Source organism: Rattus norvegicus, chromosome 12 (assembly GCF_021556685.1).
Source record: "Rattus norvegicus strain SHRSP/BbbUtx chromosome 12, alternate assembly SHRSP_T2T, whole genome shotgun sequence".
Classification (NCBI taxonomy): Eukaryota; Metazoa; Chordata; class Mammalia; order Rodentia; family Muridae; genus Rattus; species Rattus norvegicus.
This window is the reverse complement of record NC_141545.1, coordinates 4840580-4859471: the sequence shown is the minus strand read 5'-3', so window position 1 is coordinate 4859471 and position 18892 is coordinate 4840580. Positions and strand designations below refer to the sequence as shown.

At 43.5% G+C, this 18892-nt stretch overlaps 1 long non-coding RNA gene across 1 annotated transcript; it reads left to right on the top strand.

The window, feature by feature from the left end:
• Window positions 1-268: 268 nt before the first annotated feature.
• Window positions 269-8500, top strand: LOC148001993 (uncharacterized). Its single transcript, XR_015634480.1, has 2 exons — window positions 269-455; window positions 5958-8500. It is a non-coding gene; the product is annotated as an uncharacterized LOC148001993 (long non-coding RNA).
• The last annotated feature ends 10392 nt before the right edge of the window (window positions 8501-18892 follow it).

The following is an 18892-nucleotide window of genomic DNA, read 5'->3' as shown; positions in this document are numbered from 1 at the left end:
GTGCGTGCATGCGTGCGTGCACAAACACACACACACACACACACACACACACACACAAACACTGTCATCTGTTGGGAGCATTTATCTATAGCACTGACATCTAGTGGTCGCTTGTATTACTACCACCTTTAGCTTTCTTCTGACATCTTTACTAGGTCATAGTTGATAAGCATGTTAATAAGATGTCTTTACTCCACCAATCCCCCGAGGACAAGTCCTTAGCCATGCTGTTTGTTTTGTACTTAAGGCAAGTGCCTTTGTTCCCCGTGGTCCCCGTACTATCAATTAGGTGTTCCTGCAATAAAGGCTGATTGAGAAGGATCCAACGGTGTTGCGTCTTCCTTGCCGGTCGGTCGAGGTGGGCGCGACAACTGGTGGCCCGTACGGAGACCCGAGAAAATTATCTTTTCTCGTCTGGATCCAGAACTTTTTCAGACTCAGGACGGTCGGCGCTGGTAAGTTCCCAGTAGGGGCAATTAGTTGCTGGAATTGGGACAATAGAGTTCCTAGAAGTGGAACGGTAAAGTTCCTAGAATTGGGACTGTAAAGCTCTGGGATAAGGGATTGTAAAACTTCCCTAGTAGGACAATAAAGTTCTCTGGAAAAGCAGAGACAATAATAGCCTTGATTTAGAGGCAAAAAGGGGTTTGTGGAGCACTGTAGTGTTGTCTTTTCCATTTGATCCTTTGTGAGTTGGACTAGCACTTTTGCCTTATACTCTTTTTGTGTTGTGGTGTTGCTTCTGTATGAATTGCCACCGCCCAGGGCACGAATGCATTTGTTGGGAAGAGTCCACTGATGAGCCACAAGATCGTGTGTAAATAAACACGGACGCCAGCTTGCCTTGCTCGTAAATCGATCGTAAATAAGGTCGTAAAAGCATGGGAAGCTCACACTCCACCCCGCTCCTGTCAGCTCTTCAGGAGCTTCTTGGTCAGCGTAAGCTTAAAATTGAAAAGAAAATCCTGCTGAGTTTTCTTGATGAGTGTAACCATTGTGCCCCGTGGTTTATAGTGTCAGGGTCGCTCACTTTGAGAGCATGGGAGAGGCTGGGAAAAGATCTGGATAAGGAGACTACAGTGGGTAAGCTTAAACCAGGGACAAAGCCGCTTTGGCGTATCATCCGTGCCTGCTTGGAAGATAAAAGATGTGAAGAAGCTGTTAGGACAGGTCAGAGAATCCTTACAGAACAACAGGAGAGTATGTCAGAAGGAGAGAAAGTTTTGAAGGAAGGAAAGAAAGGAAAAGGAGGAAAAGAGGTAAGAGAAAAGACAGAAAAGATCAAGGAGAGGACAGACAAAGGAGGGAAAAGTAATCAAGATCAAGGAATAAAGAAAATTTATCCCTCATTAAAAGCATTGACCTTGGAGATGTCTAGTGATTCAGAGTTTAGTGATAGTGACCTAGCTGACCTTGAGGAAGAGGTAGCTCATTATGAGAAAGAGATTTATCATTCTGACTGGCCAAACACTTATGCTGTGCAGAAACAAGCCAAGGACTTAGATAAGAAGGCAATTATGCCAACAGCACCTCCTGCACCATCGTATAACTTTCAAAGGAAAACAATGGTGAAGTCTGCAAGAGGTACTTCTTTTTGCCCAGAAGTGTGGAAAGAGTTAGGACTGAGTTTTCCAGTTTTTCTGGATGCAAACGGGCAGCGACATCATGAACCTGTTGACTTTAAGACAATAAAACAATTAGCAGAGTCAGTCAAAACCTATGGAGTCAGCGCAGCCTTTGTTATGGCTCAAATTGAGACTCTTGGCAGATACTGTCTCACCCCTGGAGACTGGGGGACTTTAGCCAGAGCTTGTCTCTCTCCGGGTCAATATCTGGACTGGAAATCTTTTCTTTATGAAAATGCTAACACTCAGGCTGCAATCAACTTGGCTTCAGGAGCCGACCCTCAGAGACATTGGGACGCTGACATGCTATTGGGAATAGGCAGATTTGCTTTGGACCAGACCGGTTATCCAGATCAGGTCTATACTCAAATTAATGATATAGCAACTAAAGCCTGGAAAGCATTGCCTAATAGAGGCGCAGTCTCTGGGAACCTTACCAAGGTTCTGCAAGGACCCACTGAGCCATTTTCAGACCTTGTAGCCCGCATGGTGGAGTCCGCTACTAAGATTTTCGGAGACCCTGATACAGCTATGCCTCTTATTAAACAACTAGTGTATGAACAGTGTACTAAGTAGTGTAGGTCTGCTATAACGCCGTACAAACATAAAGGTTTGGAAGTCTGGATGAAGGTCTGCAGGGAGATAGGCGGGCCATTAACTAATGTTGGACTAGCAGCGGCAATGATGCAATTAAAAGGAAAGGGTTCTGCAGATACCTGCTACAAATGTGGCCACAAAGGGCATTACAGAAGGCAATGCCCTGAAAATAATAAGGAACAGAGTATTAAAAAACATCAAAGACCTAACTTGTGCCCTCGCTGTAAAAAAGGGAACCATTGGGCAAGTGAATGTCGATCTGTAAAGGACTTGAATGGCCGACCTCTGGTGACAGGAGATGATAGTGCATGGCCAAAAAACGGACGACGGGGCCCACGTCCCCAGGGCCCTCAAATATATGGGGCTCTACAGAACGACAGGCAGGGACAGAGCAGACGGAGGTCCTGGCCTTCTCTTCACCACCCGAAGGACCTAGGAGAGCCACTAAGGGCTCCGCAGGACTGGACCTCCACTCCACCACCAGACTCGTATTGACCCCCCAAATGGGAGTACAGCCTATAGACACAGATTTTAAGGGACCTCTCCCTAAAGATACAGTTGGGCTGTTGTTGGGGCGCTCCTCTTCTGCCCTGAAAGGCTTACACATTGTACCTGGAATAACTGATCCTGATTATTTGGGCACAGTAAAAATCCTGGTAGCCTCTCCCCAGGGAATTTCTGCTATTTCCCCTGGAGACAGAATTGCCCAGCTGCTGCTTCTGCCCAGCCTGCATAAACATTTTCCTGCTGATAATAGAATTAGAGGAGATAGGGGCTTGGGATCTACAGGCTCCTGATTTGCTTTCATCTCATTAGAGCTTGGCAATCGTCCAATGTTAACCTTGACTGTGGAAGGACGCTCTTTTCTCGGCTTATTAGACACTGGAGCAGATAGTAGCATTATCTCTGTACATGACTGGCCATCCAGGTGGCCTACACAAAAATCTTCTCAGGCCCTACGCAGCCTTGGGTACGAAATGGCTCCTCTAATTAGCTCAAAGGAATTGACATGGGAGGATTCAGAAGGAAGGTCAGGAAGGTTTACTCCCTATATCATAGACATTCCTGTGACACTGTGGGGCAGAGATGTCTTAATAAATCTGGACTTAAGGCTGACTAATGAGTACTCTCCACAGGCCAAGGACATGATGATTAAAATGGGCTACATGCCCAAAAAAGGTTTGGGAAAAAATTTACAAGGACGAGTTGACCCAGTGCTACTGGAATCTAAAAAAGACAGAACAGGTCTGGGTTTTTCCTAGGGGCCATTGAGGGAAGCATACCCATTACATGGATTTCAGAGGAACATGTGTGGATTCCTCAATGGCCTTTATCCTCTGAGAAATTAACTGCTGCTACTGAATTAGTGTCTGAACAGCTAGAATTGGGACATATACAGCCATCCCCGTCGCCCTGGAATACACCTATATTTGTCATTAAGAAAAAATCAGACAAGTGGCGATTGTTGCATGATTTAAGAGCTATCAATTCTCAGATGCAAATAATGGGCCCCATACAGAGGGGTTTACCATTGCTCTCCAGTATTCCCAATAATTGGCCTATTATTATTATTGACATAAAGGATTGCTTTTTTTCCATCCCTCTTGCCCCATAAGATAGCGTGCAATTTGCATTTACCTTACCCTCTATGAACAATGAAGAACCCGATAAGCGCTATCAGTGGGTAGTCTTACCTCAAGGTATGGCTAATAGCCCTACTATGTGTCAGCTGTATGTGGGAAAAGCCTTACAGCTTATACGTGATCAATTCCCAAAATTGAGAATAATACATTTTATGGATGATATATTGCTTTCTGCTAAAGACTGTAGTACCCTAGAAACGGCCTATGCTGAAGTGATAAGGATGCTTGAAAGTAATCAATTGTTTATAGCACCAGAGAAGGTTCAAATGGGCAAAAAGGGAGAATATTTAGGAGCAAAGATTACTCCTCATAATGTTTCCCCTCAGAAAATTGAATTACAAAAAGATCATTTAAAAACATTAAATGATTTTCAAAAGTTGCTGGGAAGTATTAATTGGATTCGACCCTATATAAACATGCCTAATGCAGATTTACAACCACTCTATGAGATCCTTAAAGGGGATTCTCAGCTTACTTCACCCCGTGCTTTAACTGAGGAAGCACGGATGTCTCTAAGGAAAGTGGAGAAAAGACTAGAAAAAGCAATGCTGAGAAGATACAAGGAAAATGAGGATCTTTTTTTGTGTATACTGAGAACTTTTCGTCAGCCTACAGGGGTGCTATGGCAACAGGGACCACTTCTGTGGATTTATCCTCATATTTCTCCTAATAAGACCCTTGAATACTATCCTTCTGCTGTTGTGCAGCTTGCTATGTTAGGTGTTAAATCTTGCATTCAACATTTTGGCATCTTACCAAAGAGGATTATTGTACCATATACTGCAACTCAGGTAGAAACATTGTGTGCCTTGATAGATGATTGGGCTATATTACACTGTAGTTTTGATGGAGAGTTTGACAATCATTATCCTAAGGATCCTTTGTTGCAATTTTTTACTGAGCATCCAGTAATTTTTCCTAAGGTCACTGCCTCAGAGCCTTTGTCTGGAGCATTAGATATTTATACAGATGGCTCCAAAACAGTTGTAGGTGCCTATATGGTTAATTCTCAAGAACCAGTCTTAATTCAATTCAATCCAGGCACCCCCCAAATTACAGAATGCAAAATTGTATTGGAGGTTTTCAAAAGATTTCATGATCCTTTTAATTTAATTTCTGATTTGCTTATGTAGTTAACGCTGTGCGCTCTCTTGAAATTGCAGGGCCAATTAGGTCGACTAGTACAGTATGTCAAATTCTTTTAGAATTGCAAAAATTAATTTGGGCCAGAAAAAATAAGTTTTTCATACAACATATTCGAGCTCATACTAATTTGCCTGGTCCCATGGCCAGTAATAATGCTTTGGTGGATGCTAGGACTCGCAGAGAATTCATTTTTCATACAGCTCCAGTTGATCTCGCTAGAGAATTTCATCAAAAGTTTCATGTTCCTGCTTTCACTCTTCAACAAAAATTTAAAATCTCTAGAGCTGTAGCTCGTGATGTAGTATTACGTTGCCAGAATTGTGTTCAATTTCACCACCCTCCTCAGGTGGGAATTAACCCTCGTGGTCTGATTCCATTAAAGCTCTGGCAGATGGATGTTACACATATATCTCAGTTTGGAAATTTAAAATATGCACATGTTTCTGTTGATACCTGCTCTGGCATTATACATGCCACTCTAATGACTGGTGAGAAGGCTCGTAACGCCATTAGTCATTGCTTAGAGGCGTGGGCAGCCTGGGGAAAGCCTGACAGCCTCAAGACAGACAGCGGACCTGCCTACAACGCAAAGTCTTTTCAGACATTTTGCCAAACAATGCAGGTCAAATATACTACCGGATTGCCATACAATCCCCAAAGTCAAGGAATTGTGGAAAGAGCACACCGTACTTTAAAAGAGCTCTTACAAAAACAAAAAGGGGGAATTGCCTATGCCAGGACACCAAAAGAACAGTTGTCTTTAGCTCTCTTTACTCTAAATTTTTTAATTTTGGATGCGCATGGCCGCTCTGCTGCAGATCACCATGCAGCCACGAAACCCATGACTTATGCAGATGTAAAGTGGAAGGATGTCTTAACTGGTGAATGGTGTGGCCCAGATCCCGTAATTTCGAGATCTAGGGGAGCTGTTTGTGTTTTTCCACAGAATCAAGACACTCCAATCTGGGTGCCTGAACGTTTGACTCACAAACTGACTCCTGCTATTCGTGAAGATGAGACTACGAATACTACTACTACTACTGGAAATGATGATCCAGGTTGATTCACTTACGCTGTGGGCTATCGCCAGATCCTGGCCAGTACTTATGCCAGTTCATAGCAATTCTACTGTTTTGCCAACCTTTTTCTCCACATCCTGTTTGCGTGATGTTCCTTGTATAGTGCCTAGTGGAGAATTGCCTCAACGATATACTGCCACTAATCTTTCACTGTTACATACTTTATGTTTCACTCTTAGAAATTCCTCCCAGCCTTGTATATGGCTGCGAAGGACCACTTTGGCAAACTGGTTAGATCCTGTGAGCAACCGTGCTATGGGCACTGGAGCCATCCAGGCTGCTCTGAGTAAAATTACACAAGGGGCCTCTTCAGGCAATGGAGATACATCAATTGATAATTCTGCTAATTCGTACATTACAACTTTGATTATGATGCATAATGGTAGCTTTCCATCACTCCCGGGGCAAGGCATTCGCACACTGGTTAACTCTACCTGTCGTAGAGTCCTACCTACTTGCCCCCCATATAAAGCCTTTCCACCTAAATTTACCCCATGTCAGAGTCCGTTCCATAGACCTAAACAATTCCTACCGGGATTTGAATTTTCCCCTCCTCTTAGCAATGCCCAACATGATAGGAAGAGAAATAAGACTGGCAAACGTAATTTTTGGCCCTGGTATCAATGGGTATTATCTAATGAGCAGGGAGCATACACATCTCTAACTCCTTTTGCTCGATTATTAGGTGAAGAATTTACATTATATAACATTTCAGCCATTAGAACCAATAACAATACAAGTTTAGTAGGTGTCAAGATTAATAGCCTAATAGCTAATGATGCCGCTGTTGGCGCTCCAGTATGTGTTAGACCACCTTTCTTTTTTCTGATAAGCGCTAATGCAAGTGATTATGCTTTAAATTGCAATAGCTCTGACGTAGTTTGTTATTTAGCTGAATGCTGGGATGGCACCAATGATACCGCAGTGATTGTAAAGATTCCCTCTTTTGTGCCTATCCCTGTAGTAGCAAATCCAGATAATTTTCCCATACTTCATTTATTAAGAACTAAAAGGGATTTTGGTATTACGGCAGCTATAAGTTCAGCCATTGTATTATCAGCCGCTGCAGCTACAACAGCCACGATTGCTATGACTAATCAAATACAGACGGCTGAGACTATCAATAAGATTGTAGAAAGAACCACAGTAGCATTGGAGATACAAGAAGAATTCAATACCCACTTGGCATCTGGCTTTCTATTAGCTAACCAACGAATAGATCTGCTTCAAGAACAAATTGAGGCATTATATCATATGACGCAGCTGTCCTGCGTTTCCTCCTTTAGAGGCTTATGTGTTACTCCATTGCAAGCTAACTTTTCTCAGTATTCTCAACAGAGCAAAGAAATCTCTAACTATTTGAAAGGAAACTGGTCCATGGAAGCGGAACAATTATCAAGACAATTGCTGATGCAGATTGCTGTCCTTAACAACACCAGAATGGAACCCATCTCGATTGGGGATTTCACCTCGTGGATCACCAATGCTTTCTCATTTTTCAAAGAATGGGCTGGCATGTTTGCCTGGGGGGCCATTGTCCTCTTGGGATGTGGAGTATGCCTATGGCTTTTTTGCCGTTTAAAACGAGAACATGCTAGACACAAAGCGATTGTTTACCAGGCTATGGCGGCCATTGAGAGCGGTGCTTCTCCCAGTGTGTGGCTGGCCTCTCTAAAAGATTGAGAGTTCGCCCTAGATCATATTTTGTCACTGTCATGTGAGGTCATTGTATCCAGAGACGGGCAACTTTCCTCAGGCTCGGACCAACCTAAGCCAGGAGCCTGGTGGCGATAGGGTTAATTTCCAGTGACGGGTAAGGCCGAGTTTTGAGAGGAACGACCTAAGACAGGAGCAATGACGTGTATTGACGTGACACCCAGATCTAGACCAGTCATGAACAGAGGTGGCCCCGCCCTGTTTGTACATTCGGGCTGGTCCCATGCCCCTCTGCTCTGTCTCTCCCCTATTATTAGCACACCAATAGCCCAGAACGGTGTGTTGTACATTTCAGTCATCTCTAGCCATTGGGGTGCAGTCCTAACTGCAGGAGTGGCTCGTCATGGCCGAGCTGGGCACTCTGTGAGGCATGTCTGATCTCTCTCAGACCACTACCTCCACCTAATGGACTCATCTTTTAATAAAACAAAAAAGAGGGAGATGTTGGGAGCATTTATCTATAGCACTGACATCTAGTGGTCGCTTGTATTACTACCACCTTTAGCTTTCTTCTGACATCTTTACTAGGTCATAGTTGATAAGCATGTTAATAAGATGTCTTTACTCCACCAATCCCCCGAGGACAAGTCCTTAGCCATGCTGTCTGTTTTGTACTTAAGGCAAGTGCCTTTGTTCCCCGGGGTCCCCGTACTATCAATTAGGTGTTCCTGCAATAAAGGCTGATTGAGAAGGATCCAACGGTGTTGCGTCTTCCTTGCCGGTCGAGGTGGGCGCGACAGTCATCCATTCACTCCGGTTGTTCACTGTCTCCTTTGATGCTTTCTAGAAATATCAAAATTGCAGGAGAGGGGCAGAGTGAGCTGTAACCGGAGTGACTGATAAAATGAACCAAATACAAACAACCAGGTAACATGAAATCCAAGTAAGAAACACCCTATCTACTCTGCATAAGAGATCACCCCTGTATCCATACTTCAGAGCAGTATTGACTATGGCTCGGCCATTTAACTCTGACATAAGCACCTTTCATAATTTCGGTAAGACTATTGGTAAAACTGGGAAGATAATTATACTTACCACCTATAAGTTGAGAGAGTTTTAATTAAGATAATATCTGCAAGTGTTTTATCACAATGCTCTGCAGATAAAGTGATCAGCAAATTTTTGCTCTGTCACTCTATCTGCCCACGATCTAGTTTGACTGAGAAGCAACTATGGGAAGCCACAAAGTAACTACTGTGGGCTAAGCTGGTATTGCAAAATACAAAGACAAAAGAGCCCACATGAAGTCAATAGTCTCATAGGAGCACCAACTGGACAGACACCTGAAGAATAGCCTATTGCACCACTAGCAGAATAACCCACTGGGGAGACTAAGAAATGGATTTGTCTCTGGCAACACTGTGGGTAAACCAGTCAGCACGATTTCTGGTGATGGTGCCAGGAGAAACCTGAGGCGACTAAAAGCCTCATCTACCTCCCCCCCATTATATTACTCATAATTTAATCCTTAACAATACCTGTTTGAAAGACTGAATCATGATGCCTCCTCTCCAGAAATCATTAACCTGAAAAGCTTCCACTGAGGCAGTTAGTTATGACTGGATATTTTTATGTAGCCCCAAGAACAATGTTTTTCACAGCAATCCCCAGTAGTTCTGCAAAAACATATAATCACTGCTGGTGCTGGTTTCTATGCCTGACAGATAGTGAAGGAAAAAGAAAGAATCTTTTAATCTTGTTCAGCCTGAAGCTCCAGAGGTCCAGCTTAGCTCTTGGTTTTGAACCAGCGCCTTTCTTAGAAGCCACCAAAGGTTATTATCAAATGGTTTCTTGCCACTAGAGATAGTGTCCCTCCTAAATGTCCTTCCAGTGCATAGCACAGTCACACACTCCACATTACTCACTGGTAGAGATTCTTCACCGACTGCTCACTGTTAGTCAGGCTGAAATACAGAGCTTTTCTCTTCACGTCATCTGCTTCCCCCTGGCAGAAGCCCACCTTAGGAGGAAGCTGCAGCTGGACACTGTAGGATTCTTTGGGGTGAGTTTCAAAAACTGAAGACCATTGGCAGGATAGAGAAAGAGGGCATAGGAATCACATTCATCGGATGCCAGAACGGCCTGGAAAGTGTTCAGCTGTGGACAAAAAGGAATTGCAGACACCCTTAAACAAAGAAATAAACAAAAGAAGAAAATCAGAACACACGTAAGGTGTTCCAACAAGGGGGCGGAGGCCAGATCCTTTTTAGGATTTCCCCATGTTGGTTTTGAACATAATCTTGAATCCCCTTGTCAAATTACAAATATAATTTTGTAAACCATGTGTTTTTTTTAATCTTTTCTACCAATTTAGATCAATAGTTAAATAATACATAAATGAAACACTAGTTTAAAATCTTTAGGATTGCAGGGAAGAGGATGAAGAAGAACTAACTAACACTAAGGATATTTGAAAAAGCCATATGAAGGGCCAGAGAGACAGACAGTTACAGGCTGCTCTTCCACAGGTCCTGGGTTCAATCCCACCACCTACTCGCCCATGGTAACTCACCCCTGCTTGTAACTTCAGTTCCAGTACTTCTGACAGCCTCACACAGACATACAAGTAGGTGAAATGTCCACGGACATTAAAATACAAAAGCTATATGAAAAGCTACTTGCCAACTTACAACGAACGTTTAAAGGGAATTGACTTACAAGGTGGGTAATTCTCCTTCCATTGGCTACAAGTTCTCAAAAAGTCCAGAGCCAGATGTAGGACATCTCACTCTCAAGTTGTTGGTCGAGGATGTCACAGAGATGATACCAGAGTTGTCAATTCTCGTTGCTCAGGGCTACCCATCAGAATGTGATGGTAAGATCCTATAGCTGATGACACCACACAAGTAGGTCAAAGAACTTGAAGAAATCACACAGACCTTCCTGCACAGTACTTAGCAGGAAGCTTCCACCCCTGCTAGCTACCCTTTATGATGCTAGAAGATGCTATGCAGACTATTCTCACTCCACTGTGACTACTCAGGGCTACATAACAAAAGCCCTGGCAAGATGTACTCATGGGTGCGCCACAAATGGCAGGAATATTATGAGGATCACCAATCGTTTTCTGGGTGGATTTAAGGTCTGCACTACAAGAGGAAACTTTTGCCTGGCATTGTAAATCTGGTCAAGAAACCATGGCGGAGAGGCTCATAAGCCCTGGGAATGAACCATAACTACTATTTTCTTAAATGGATATATAATATCAAACTATACCAGTTACAAGCTCATAGATTAACACAGCTCTCGGTGGTCATTGGGGGAGCATCTTCATACAGTGGATGGTAGTTAATACACACTCATAACTAGTCCGACTATTGAGAATGAACTCTCTGTGGAGAGCTCAGCCACAGATGCTCCCACCGTACCAAGTTCCCTCAAGGCTCAGGGAATATTGGAAAGAAAAGAGGTGGAAAGAGTTTAAGAGAAAAAAGTCGGAAGGAATTGGATGACATGTGCTCATGATATGGCCGTTGAACTCCCAAACTCAGTGCAGTTGGTGTCCAGCAGAAGAGCAAACCACTCAACATTCCAGCACAGATGTGGTAGGGCACTGAAGCCCCTGCCTGCAGCTGAGAAGATTCTGACAGTTGAGAACTGCTAGGGGAGGGTTTTCTTTAGGGGTATGGTCCCTAGTGAGTGGACCATGCTGCAGTGGTGGCCCCTCACCCATGAGTAGGCTTCGCTGTATTCAAGGGATTATTAGAGCAAATACAGGGGGTGAAGTGGATATACTAAAATATACTGTATCAATGTATGAAATTCTCAACAATTAACATTAAAACAGTTTATTTAAAAGTGTTAAGGTTGTACGCTTCTCCAGTCCAAACTCTTTTGAGAGTTCTGGACAAGGAACAAAATTGACTTGCTCATTCCTATACCCTCAGTTTTTATTTTGTGTCTGAACGTCTTTCACAACCATATATCATATTAGCATCCATGCATGCACCCACCCATGCATCATCCATCGATGCATCCATCCATCCATGCATCCATTCAACCATCCATGCATCCATCCATCTATTCATCCATCTATCCATCCATCCATCTATGCATCCATTCAGCATGCATCCAGCAAGCCATGCATCCATCCATCTATGCATCCATGCATCCATCCATCTATGCATCTATCCAGCATGCATCCTGCCAGCCAACCATGCATCCATCCATCCATGCATCCAGCAAGCCATGCATCCATCCATCTATGCATCCATCCATCATCCATCCATCCATCTATGCATCCAGCCAGCATGCATCCAGCCAGCCAGCCATGCATCCATCCATCCATACATCCAGCAAGCCATGCATCCATCCATCCATCCATCCATCCATCCATCCATCCATCAATCAATCTATTCATCCATCCAGCATGCATCCAGCCAGCCAGCCATGCATCCAGCCAGCCAGCCATGTATCCAACGTCCATGCATCCAGCAAGACATGCATCCATCCATCTATGCATCCACCCATTGCCTACTGCTGGCAACACTCAGTCAGGAAGCAGTCAGGAACATCCTTACTGATCTCACAGCCAAACTCCCTTTCCTCTTCAATCTCTTTGCAACATGAGTTATCTTGTCACATGGCAGATGAAGAAAGAGACCCAGGGACTTGCTTAAGGTCGGGCAATGATTAATGGTGGAAACCAGCTAGACCCAACAGCTCATCCCCTGCAATAGACAGTCATCTGAACTCTACCAAACAAGCCATTCCAGGACACCTGCTCTGACCCAATCTCCCTTCCATGGCTCAGCTCCACTAAGCCCTCCACACAGTGTTTAAGGGTCCCCACTCCTACTAAGTGCTTTGATGCTGTGTCCATATTTCCCTGCCCCAAGAAAATCCTAACCAGCAAGTACTGCCTCCTGGGGGTCTGTGATTCCCTGCGGAACCCCTTCCATCCTTCAGCACCTGCTATGTTGGTTTTCCAGTATGTATTTGGCTCCTGTTGGTTGTCTGGTTTGGCTTTGGCCTCCACTCACTAACCCATCTGAATATTAATTCATCGGGGTTAGGTACCCGCTAAACGAACATTATGTTTGATACTGCAGTCAGGACAGAGCCAAAAAACTATGCCCCAAGAGCCTGAATTATAGGAGAGAGAAACAGCCAGGACTGGTATTTTAGGAGAGTGACTGGGGACAGGCATGGTGGCAGAGGCCACAGAAAAAGGGGGGTGTCCAGGACATCAGAGTGGGGGTAGGGTAGCATCACAGTGGCAGCCAAAGAATGAAGATAAACACTGTGGGAGCCAAAGCAGACCTAGTTGAGAGTTGGAGTCTGAATTAACACCAGGGTGACTGTGAAATTACTCCCTGATATTTCATTTAATCACTTTCAAAGGGACCTTTTCTGCCATTACCACCTTCTTCCAACAAAGAATTAGTTAAGGGATGCTCCATTGTCTTAGACTCTGTTGTTGGCTTCTCTCACTAGATCATATATGCTTTACAATTTAATAGGGTGCTGGGGAGACATTTCTCTTACAAATAATCGATTTATAAAGAAGGTGGATGACAAGAAGGAAAAGAAATCACTTACTGGTATCATTACCTCTTCATTTTGCTACACAAGACAAACTGACACAGCAAGAACCTCAAAACTGAATACAAGGAATGAATGTGTCCTTGTGTTTTTTTCTGTCTTGTTCTAGAACATCTCAAATGTTACTTTTACCTTCCTGACACATAATGCTAAAGTACAGCTTTGAGGTTTGGGTAATAAGACAAAGAAATGCAGATATTAATATGGTTTCAAGAAAAAAAAAAAAACCTCTGTAGCTCCTCTGTATTCTCTAAATGGAAGAGTCTGCTTACCTTCCTTGTTTTTCAAAAAAAAGTTCATGAATTCAGTCCCCACATTCTACATTTGTTGCGGCTGTAGTCCTCAAATATGTCATCAGCGGGGCTTGACCCTCCCCAGAAAGGTCAAAACCCCTAAGTTTCCAACTCAGGTACACACAGAACATGCATCATCCATCATCAGTCAGGGTAGGGCCAGAGGCTGCCAAAGCTTTATTTCAGTCACAACAAAGTTCAAGTAGGAGATAAAAAGCCGAACTAATAATCCCATCCTTAAATAACCAACTGTGGAGGCTCCTGGTATGGTGGCCACAATCAACATCACAAGATAAGGGAGAACCAAGGTTCTAAATTTACAGAAATTCCATATGATAAGGGCTGTCTATATGTGGAGATCAGAAGGCAGTGGGGAGGAGGTCTGGGAAGAAGTGAGGAGGCTGTGATGGGAGAGCCTGTCTTTTAACTTGGAGATCTGCACATGTAGTGCCTTATTTGCTCTATGTCTTTTCTGTGTCACCTTTTGGCGAAGCACTCACTTCAGATGGCAAGTTTTTAATTTCCACATCCCCACTAAAAGAGGCAAATAACAGAGGAGAAAACAACAAAAACTTCCTTTTAATATAGTTTATGATCCCAAAGTACATTCCGGAAGAGTTGAGCTGCTTGAAATCTGCCACACATGAACCCCTTGTCAGGGCTACAGACTTCCACACAGAATCGCTAAGAGGTCACTTCATAGGCTCTGAAGAGCCCCTCCTTAGAGACACCCTCTGTCTGACACTTTTCCAAAGGGAAAGGTCCTCACATTCCCAGAGACAAGTTTTCCAAGAGTCCTCCACACAGGTTCTGAAGGTAAGCCCTCAGTTGCACTGCCAAAACCTGTACAAGAGTCATTGCCTCCCAAACTCCCCAAAGAGAAAGAGAGAGTGCCAGCTAGGAGAGGAGCTCTCCACAGGGTGCAGAGCAGTACAAAGAGGATCAGGTCAGAGTTGCCCAGCTGCAAGGTCTCCAGTTTCCTGTTCAGGCAGAAAACCAGAAGGGTTCTCAAACATACCATCCAACAAGGGTAAAACATCAACCAGCCGAATGTCAACTTTACAACAAGGGATTTGTCTATTCAGCCTTACCAAAATGATAACAAAATAAGGAATGAGGTGATTCCTTCCTGGCGGACAAAGTTCAATGCTCAGTCTTCCTTAAGGACACATTCTCTGGAGATGTAAGGCCACTGATTCTGGCCTCCGATGTTTGGTGTGAACACCAACCACCACTTTGTATGTTACTTTTTCCCCATTCCTGTGGGGACACTGATGTGCTTGGGGTGTTCCAAATTCACCCTGGTACTGCAGAGTTAAGAGAATGCCTAATGCTTTCACGATGGCATAGTGTATCCTCCTACATATGTAGTCTTCAAGGACACCTACGCAGTTTTCTTCAACCCATTTTCATATATCTAGTTATTCTCTATTCTCTCTGTCTTCACTGACATGTGGTAAATTACACACGTACCGTTTCTGTGGACTCTAGCTCCATAAATTAAAAGCTCCAGCTAAATCCAAAGTTCTTGATCAACAACAGTCACCTCTGCACCAACTCAACACCCACCATTCCATGTTAAATCATCCAGGGACCAGCTGTGATGCATACTATTAGCTGTCAATCTGACGCTATATACAACCATCCAGGAAACAGGCACCAGGCATGTCACTGATAAAGTATCTTGATTAGATTAATTAAGGAGGGAAGATCCACCCTAAATATAGACACTACCATTCCCTGGGCTCAGGCTTGCACTGCATACAAAGAAGAAAGAAAGCTTAGAAACAACACCCATCTTTCTCTGCTTCCTGGCTACAGATACAATGTTTCCGTCCTTTTTTGAAGCAACTTCCACGCTCCTATCCCTCTCCCAGGATGCAGCCCAGACTAGGGCAAGCTCTCCTACCACTCACCCTCGGTTCCCATTCCTGTGGTCCTTCCAACCCAAATGAAATTCCTCATCAACCAAAACCTTCGACATACTATCTAACTCAGTTCTAGATAACACCCTCCTCCCCAGTGAGAACACAACAGCCTTCCCCTGACACCAAAAACACATAGAGCAACAACAACAAGGACAACAACAAGAACCACAACAACAACAACAACCACAACAACAACCACAACCACAACCACAACAACAACAACAACAACAACCACAACAACAACAACAACAACAAAAAACGGTACCCATCATTACTCAGATCTTCCGGCCATAACCTCTTTGCTCTATGAAGTGACAGTTTAAGAAATCTCAGATTAACTAAATGAACAAACACTTTATTTGTTCATTTTTGTAATGTAGTTGCACCATGCCATTCTTGCATGCCAGGTAGAACACTCTGTCACACCCAATGTGAACATCTGGAGGGAATGAAGAGAGCAGAAACATTTCACACTGTAAAGATGTTATTCCTCTGCTGTCATTTCCAGTGACTAATATTAATATTACTATATGAGATATAAGAAAACTATGTAGAGATCACAGAATGTTCCAGGCAAAGGAGATTGGTGTGTGCTAAAACCTACCTCAAAAATAAAAAACAAAATCTATCAAAGCAAGAGTTCAATCCCAGGGTCTTCAAAGTATTCAGAAGAGCCTTCCACAGGAGTAATTGAAAACACATTTTGTGCTCAAAACCTCATCGAACGGAACAAATCCTGAAGCCCATTCAGCCTATGGCAATATCTGAAGAACAATATGGATGTTTGGAAAAGTTAAAAAACAAGAAAGCTACAGAATTTTCCCCACCAAATTCCCCTACAAAAAGATAAGAAAAACAAAGGGGAAAAAAACCAAGACAGTAATTTGGAAAACCCTCCGTTTAAAAAGTACTTATAGAGAGGGCAAGAGAAGGCTCGAAAGGTAAATAAATCCCTTGCCCTGAAATCCAAGTTCAGTTCCAGGAACCCATGTAAAAGGAGAGAACTGGTACCGGGAGGATCTCCTCCCAATCTCTGCATGTGCACCCCGCTACGTGCACACATAAATCATACAAAACCACATACCATACTTGTCCTACACACATACCATACACACACCCCACATATATATCATGCACACACACAAGTGGCCTCAATGCAGTATGCACATACTATACAAACACTACACACTCACACACAACATGCACACACCATATGCATATAAACACACCATACAGACACACACAAACACACACATCATGCACATACACACATCATACCCATAAACCATACACAGACACACATATACAAACACACACATAATGCACAAATGCAGACATACATACACATCATGAACATGCAGACACACAATTTCATATACAGCAAAAACATAGATTATTTACATACACACACACCATAAATAGACATACATATTCACATGTAGCACGTAAACATATACGTACACATACATACACACACCGAGAGAGAATAACATGAAACAAAATAACCAAGTCCCTACATAAAGGAGTTCTACCACAAGATCGTTACATGGCAGGAACAACACATCGCCTTGGTTAATTCTCATGACAACCCTAAAAAGTCAGCACTACCATGTTAATCTACAGCTTAGAAAATGAAGACTGAGGGCTTGTGTCTTCCAAGACCACTGCTGCAAGTGTTTTCTGCCTTGTTCCTGACTTCACAAGTACCTGGAAGGTGTAATGAAAGAATTACTGTGCCTATGGGTGTTGCTCATTCATGAAGGACTTACTTAGCTAACCTTCTTGAGGACTTGTGTTCAAGTCCCAGAACTGCAAAATTGAAGGAAGAGCTGGGAAAATGGTTCCGTGTGAGGAGTTGCTATTCAAGCATGAGCACCTGAGTTTAATCCCTAGAATACACACTGAACAAAAACAGTCATGGTGTCTGTCAGTCCCAGATCTGTAGTCCCATAGGAAGGAAGGCAGCTCCGGAAGCCTCGTCACCCAGCAATGAATCCTGGCTTAGCTGCTGATTACTGGGTCAGAGGGAGGTGTGCCTGAAAATGATTTCAAACGGAGCTGGATAGAGTGCTCAGCAGGTTAAAGGCACTTACCTCGGAAGCCTGATGACCAGAGCTCAATTCCCAGACCCCATGAAGGGGGATTAGCAGAGAGCTGGCTCTGAAGTTGTGCTGTGACTACCACAGTGTCAAAGCATGCACACGTATGCAGAACAAATAAATAATTTTTAAAAGGTGGATAGTGCCTAAGGAATGACACTCAAAGTTCTTCTCTGGTCTGCACACACATGCATCTCCACACAAATGTGAGCCATGCATGAAGGTCGGTGTGTGCCTGCACGTGCGCACACATGTACAGACACACACAGAGACACAGGTACCGCATGCACGGACACCAAAAGGAAACTGTCAAAGACTATTTCTAATGAAATGTTGCTAATGAAATGAGAATCCTAAGTAGTAAACTCATCTCTCTGGGGCTGTAACCTTCATGTCAAATAAACACTAAAACACTTGGGACCCACCGCAGCCTCAAGACCCCGGAGCCTCAGTGCAAATCCTTCTTGCTCTAATTTTTTTGTTTGTTTGTTTTTTCTGTTGCAAGAGGCTAGCTAATTCAGCTGGACTTTCCTTGGGAGCAGCAGAACAGTACTTTCAAAGTGAGGTTATCATCAGAAGCATCCCTCACAGCAACTTCACTCCAGTTCACTCTTCCTTTGAATATGGCTCCAAGAACTGTCCTAGCACCAAAGCCACAATGAACACTAAAACGCTAACCTTATTTATTAGATGTCTTCAGAAAAAGCACAGCGATTGTTACTGTAACTACTTATATGATTCGTGTACAGAAAATGGGTCTTGCATGAAAAGTGTAAGAAAGGGGAAAAGTATGTCTTCTAAGGTGACTTTGCCTCACTTAAGGCAGATTTGGAAATTATTTTCTCTTCTGTGATATAAACAGTAATTACTGTACTTATCCTGTGGGACTGTGTCGAGAAGACAGTATAAAACACTCCTGCAAGAAGGTAAGGAGATGCGGGCAGAGGGATGGCTCCCTGGTTGAGATCATTGGCTCTTCTTCCAGAGGACCCATGTTCATTTCCCAGCACTCACATGACAGCTCACAACTGTAGGTAATCCGGTCCAGGGTATTCCACGGGCAATACATGCACCGGTGTGTAGGCATATGACCCATGTGCATAAACACAATTTTAAAAATTTAAAGAGAAGTCTGATGGTGTGAATAAACAGACTATTTAACAGTTGTCTAAGTAGATTGCCCTTCGACCCTTACTAAGGTCACCAGAAAGACAGTGGC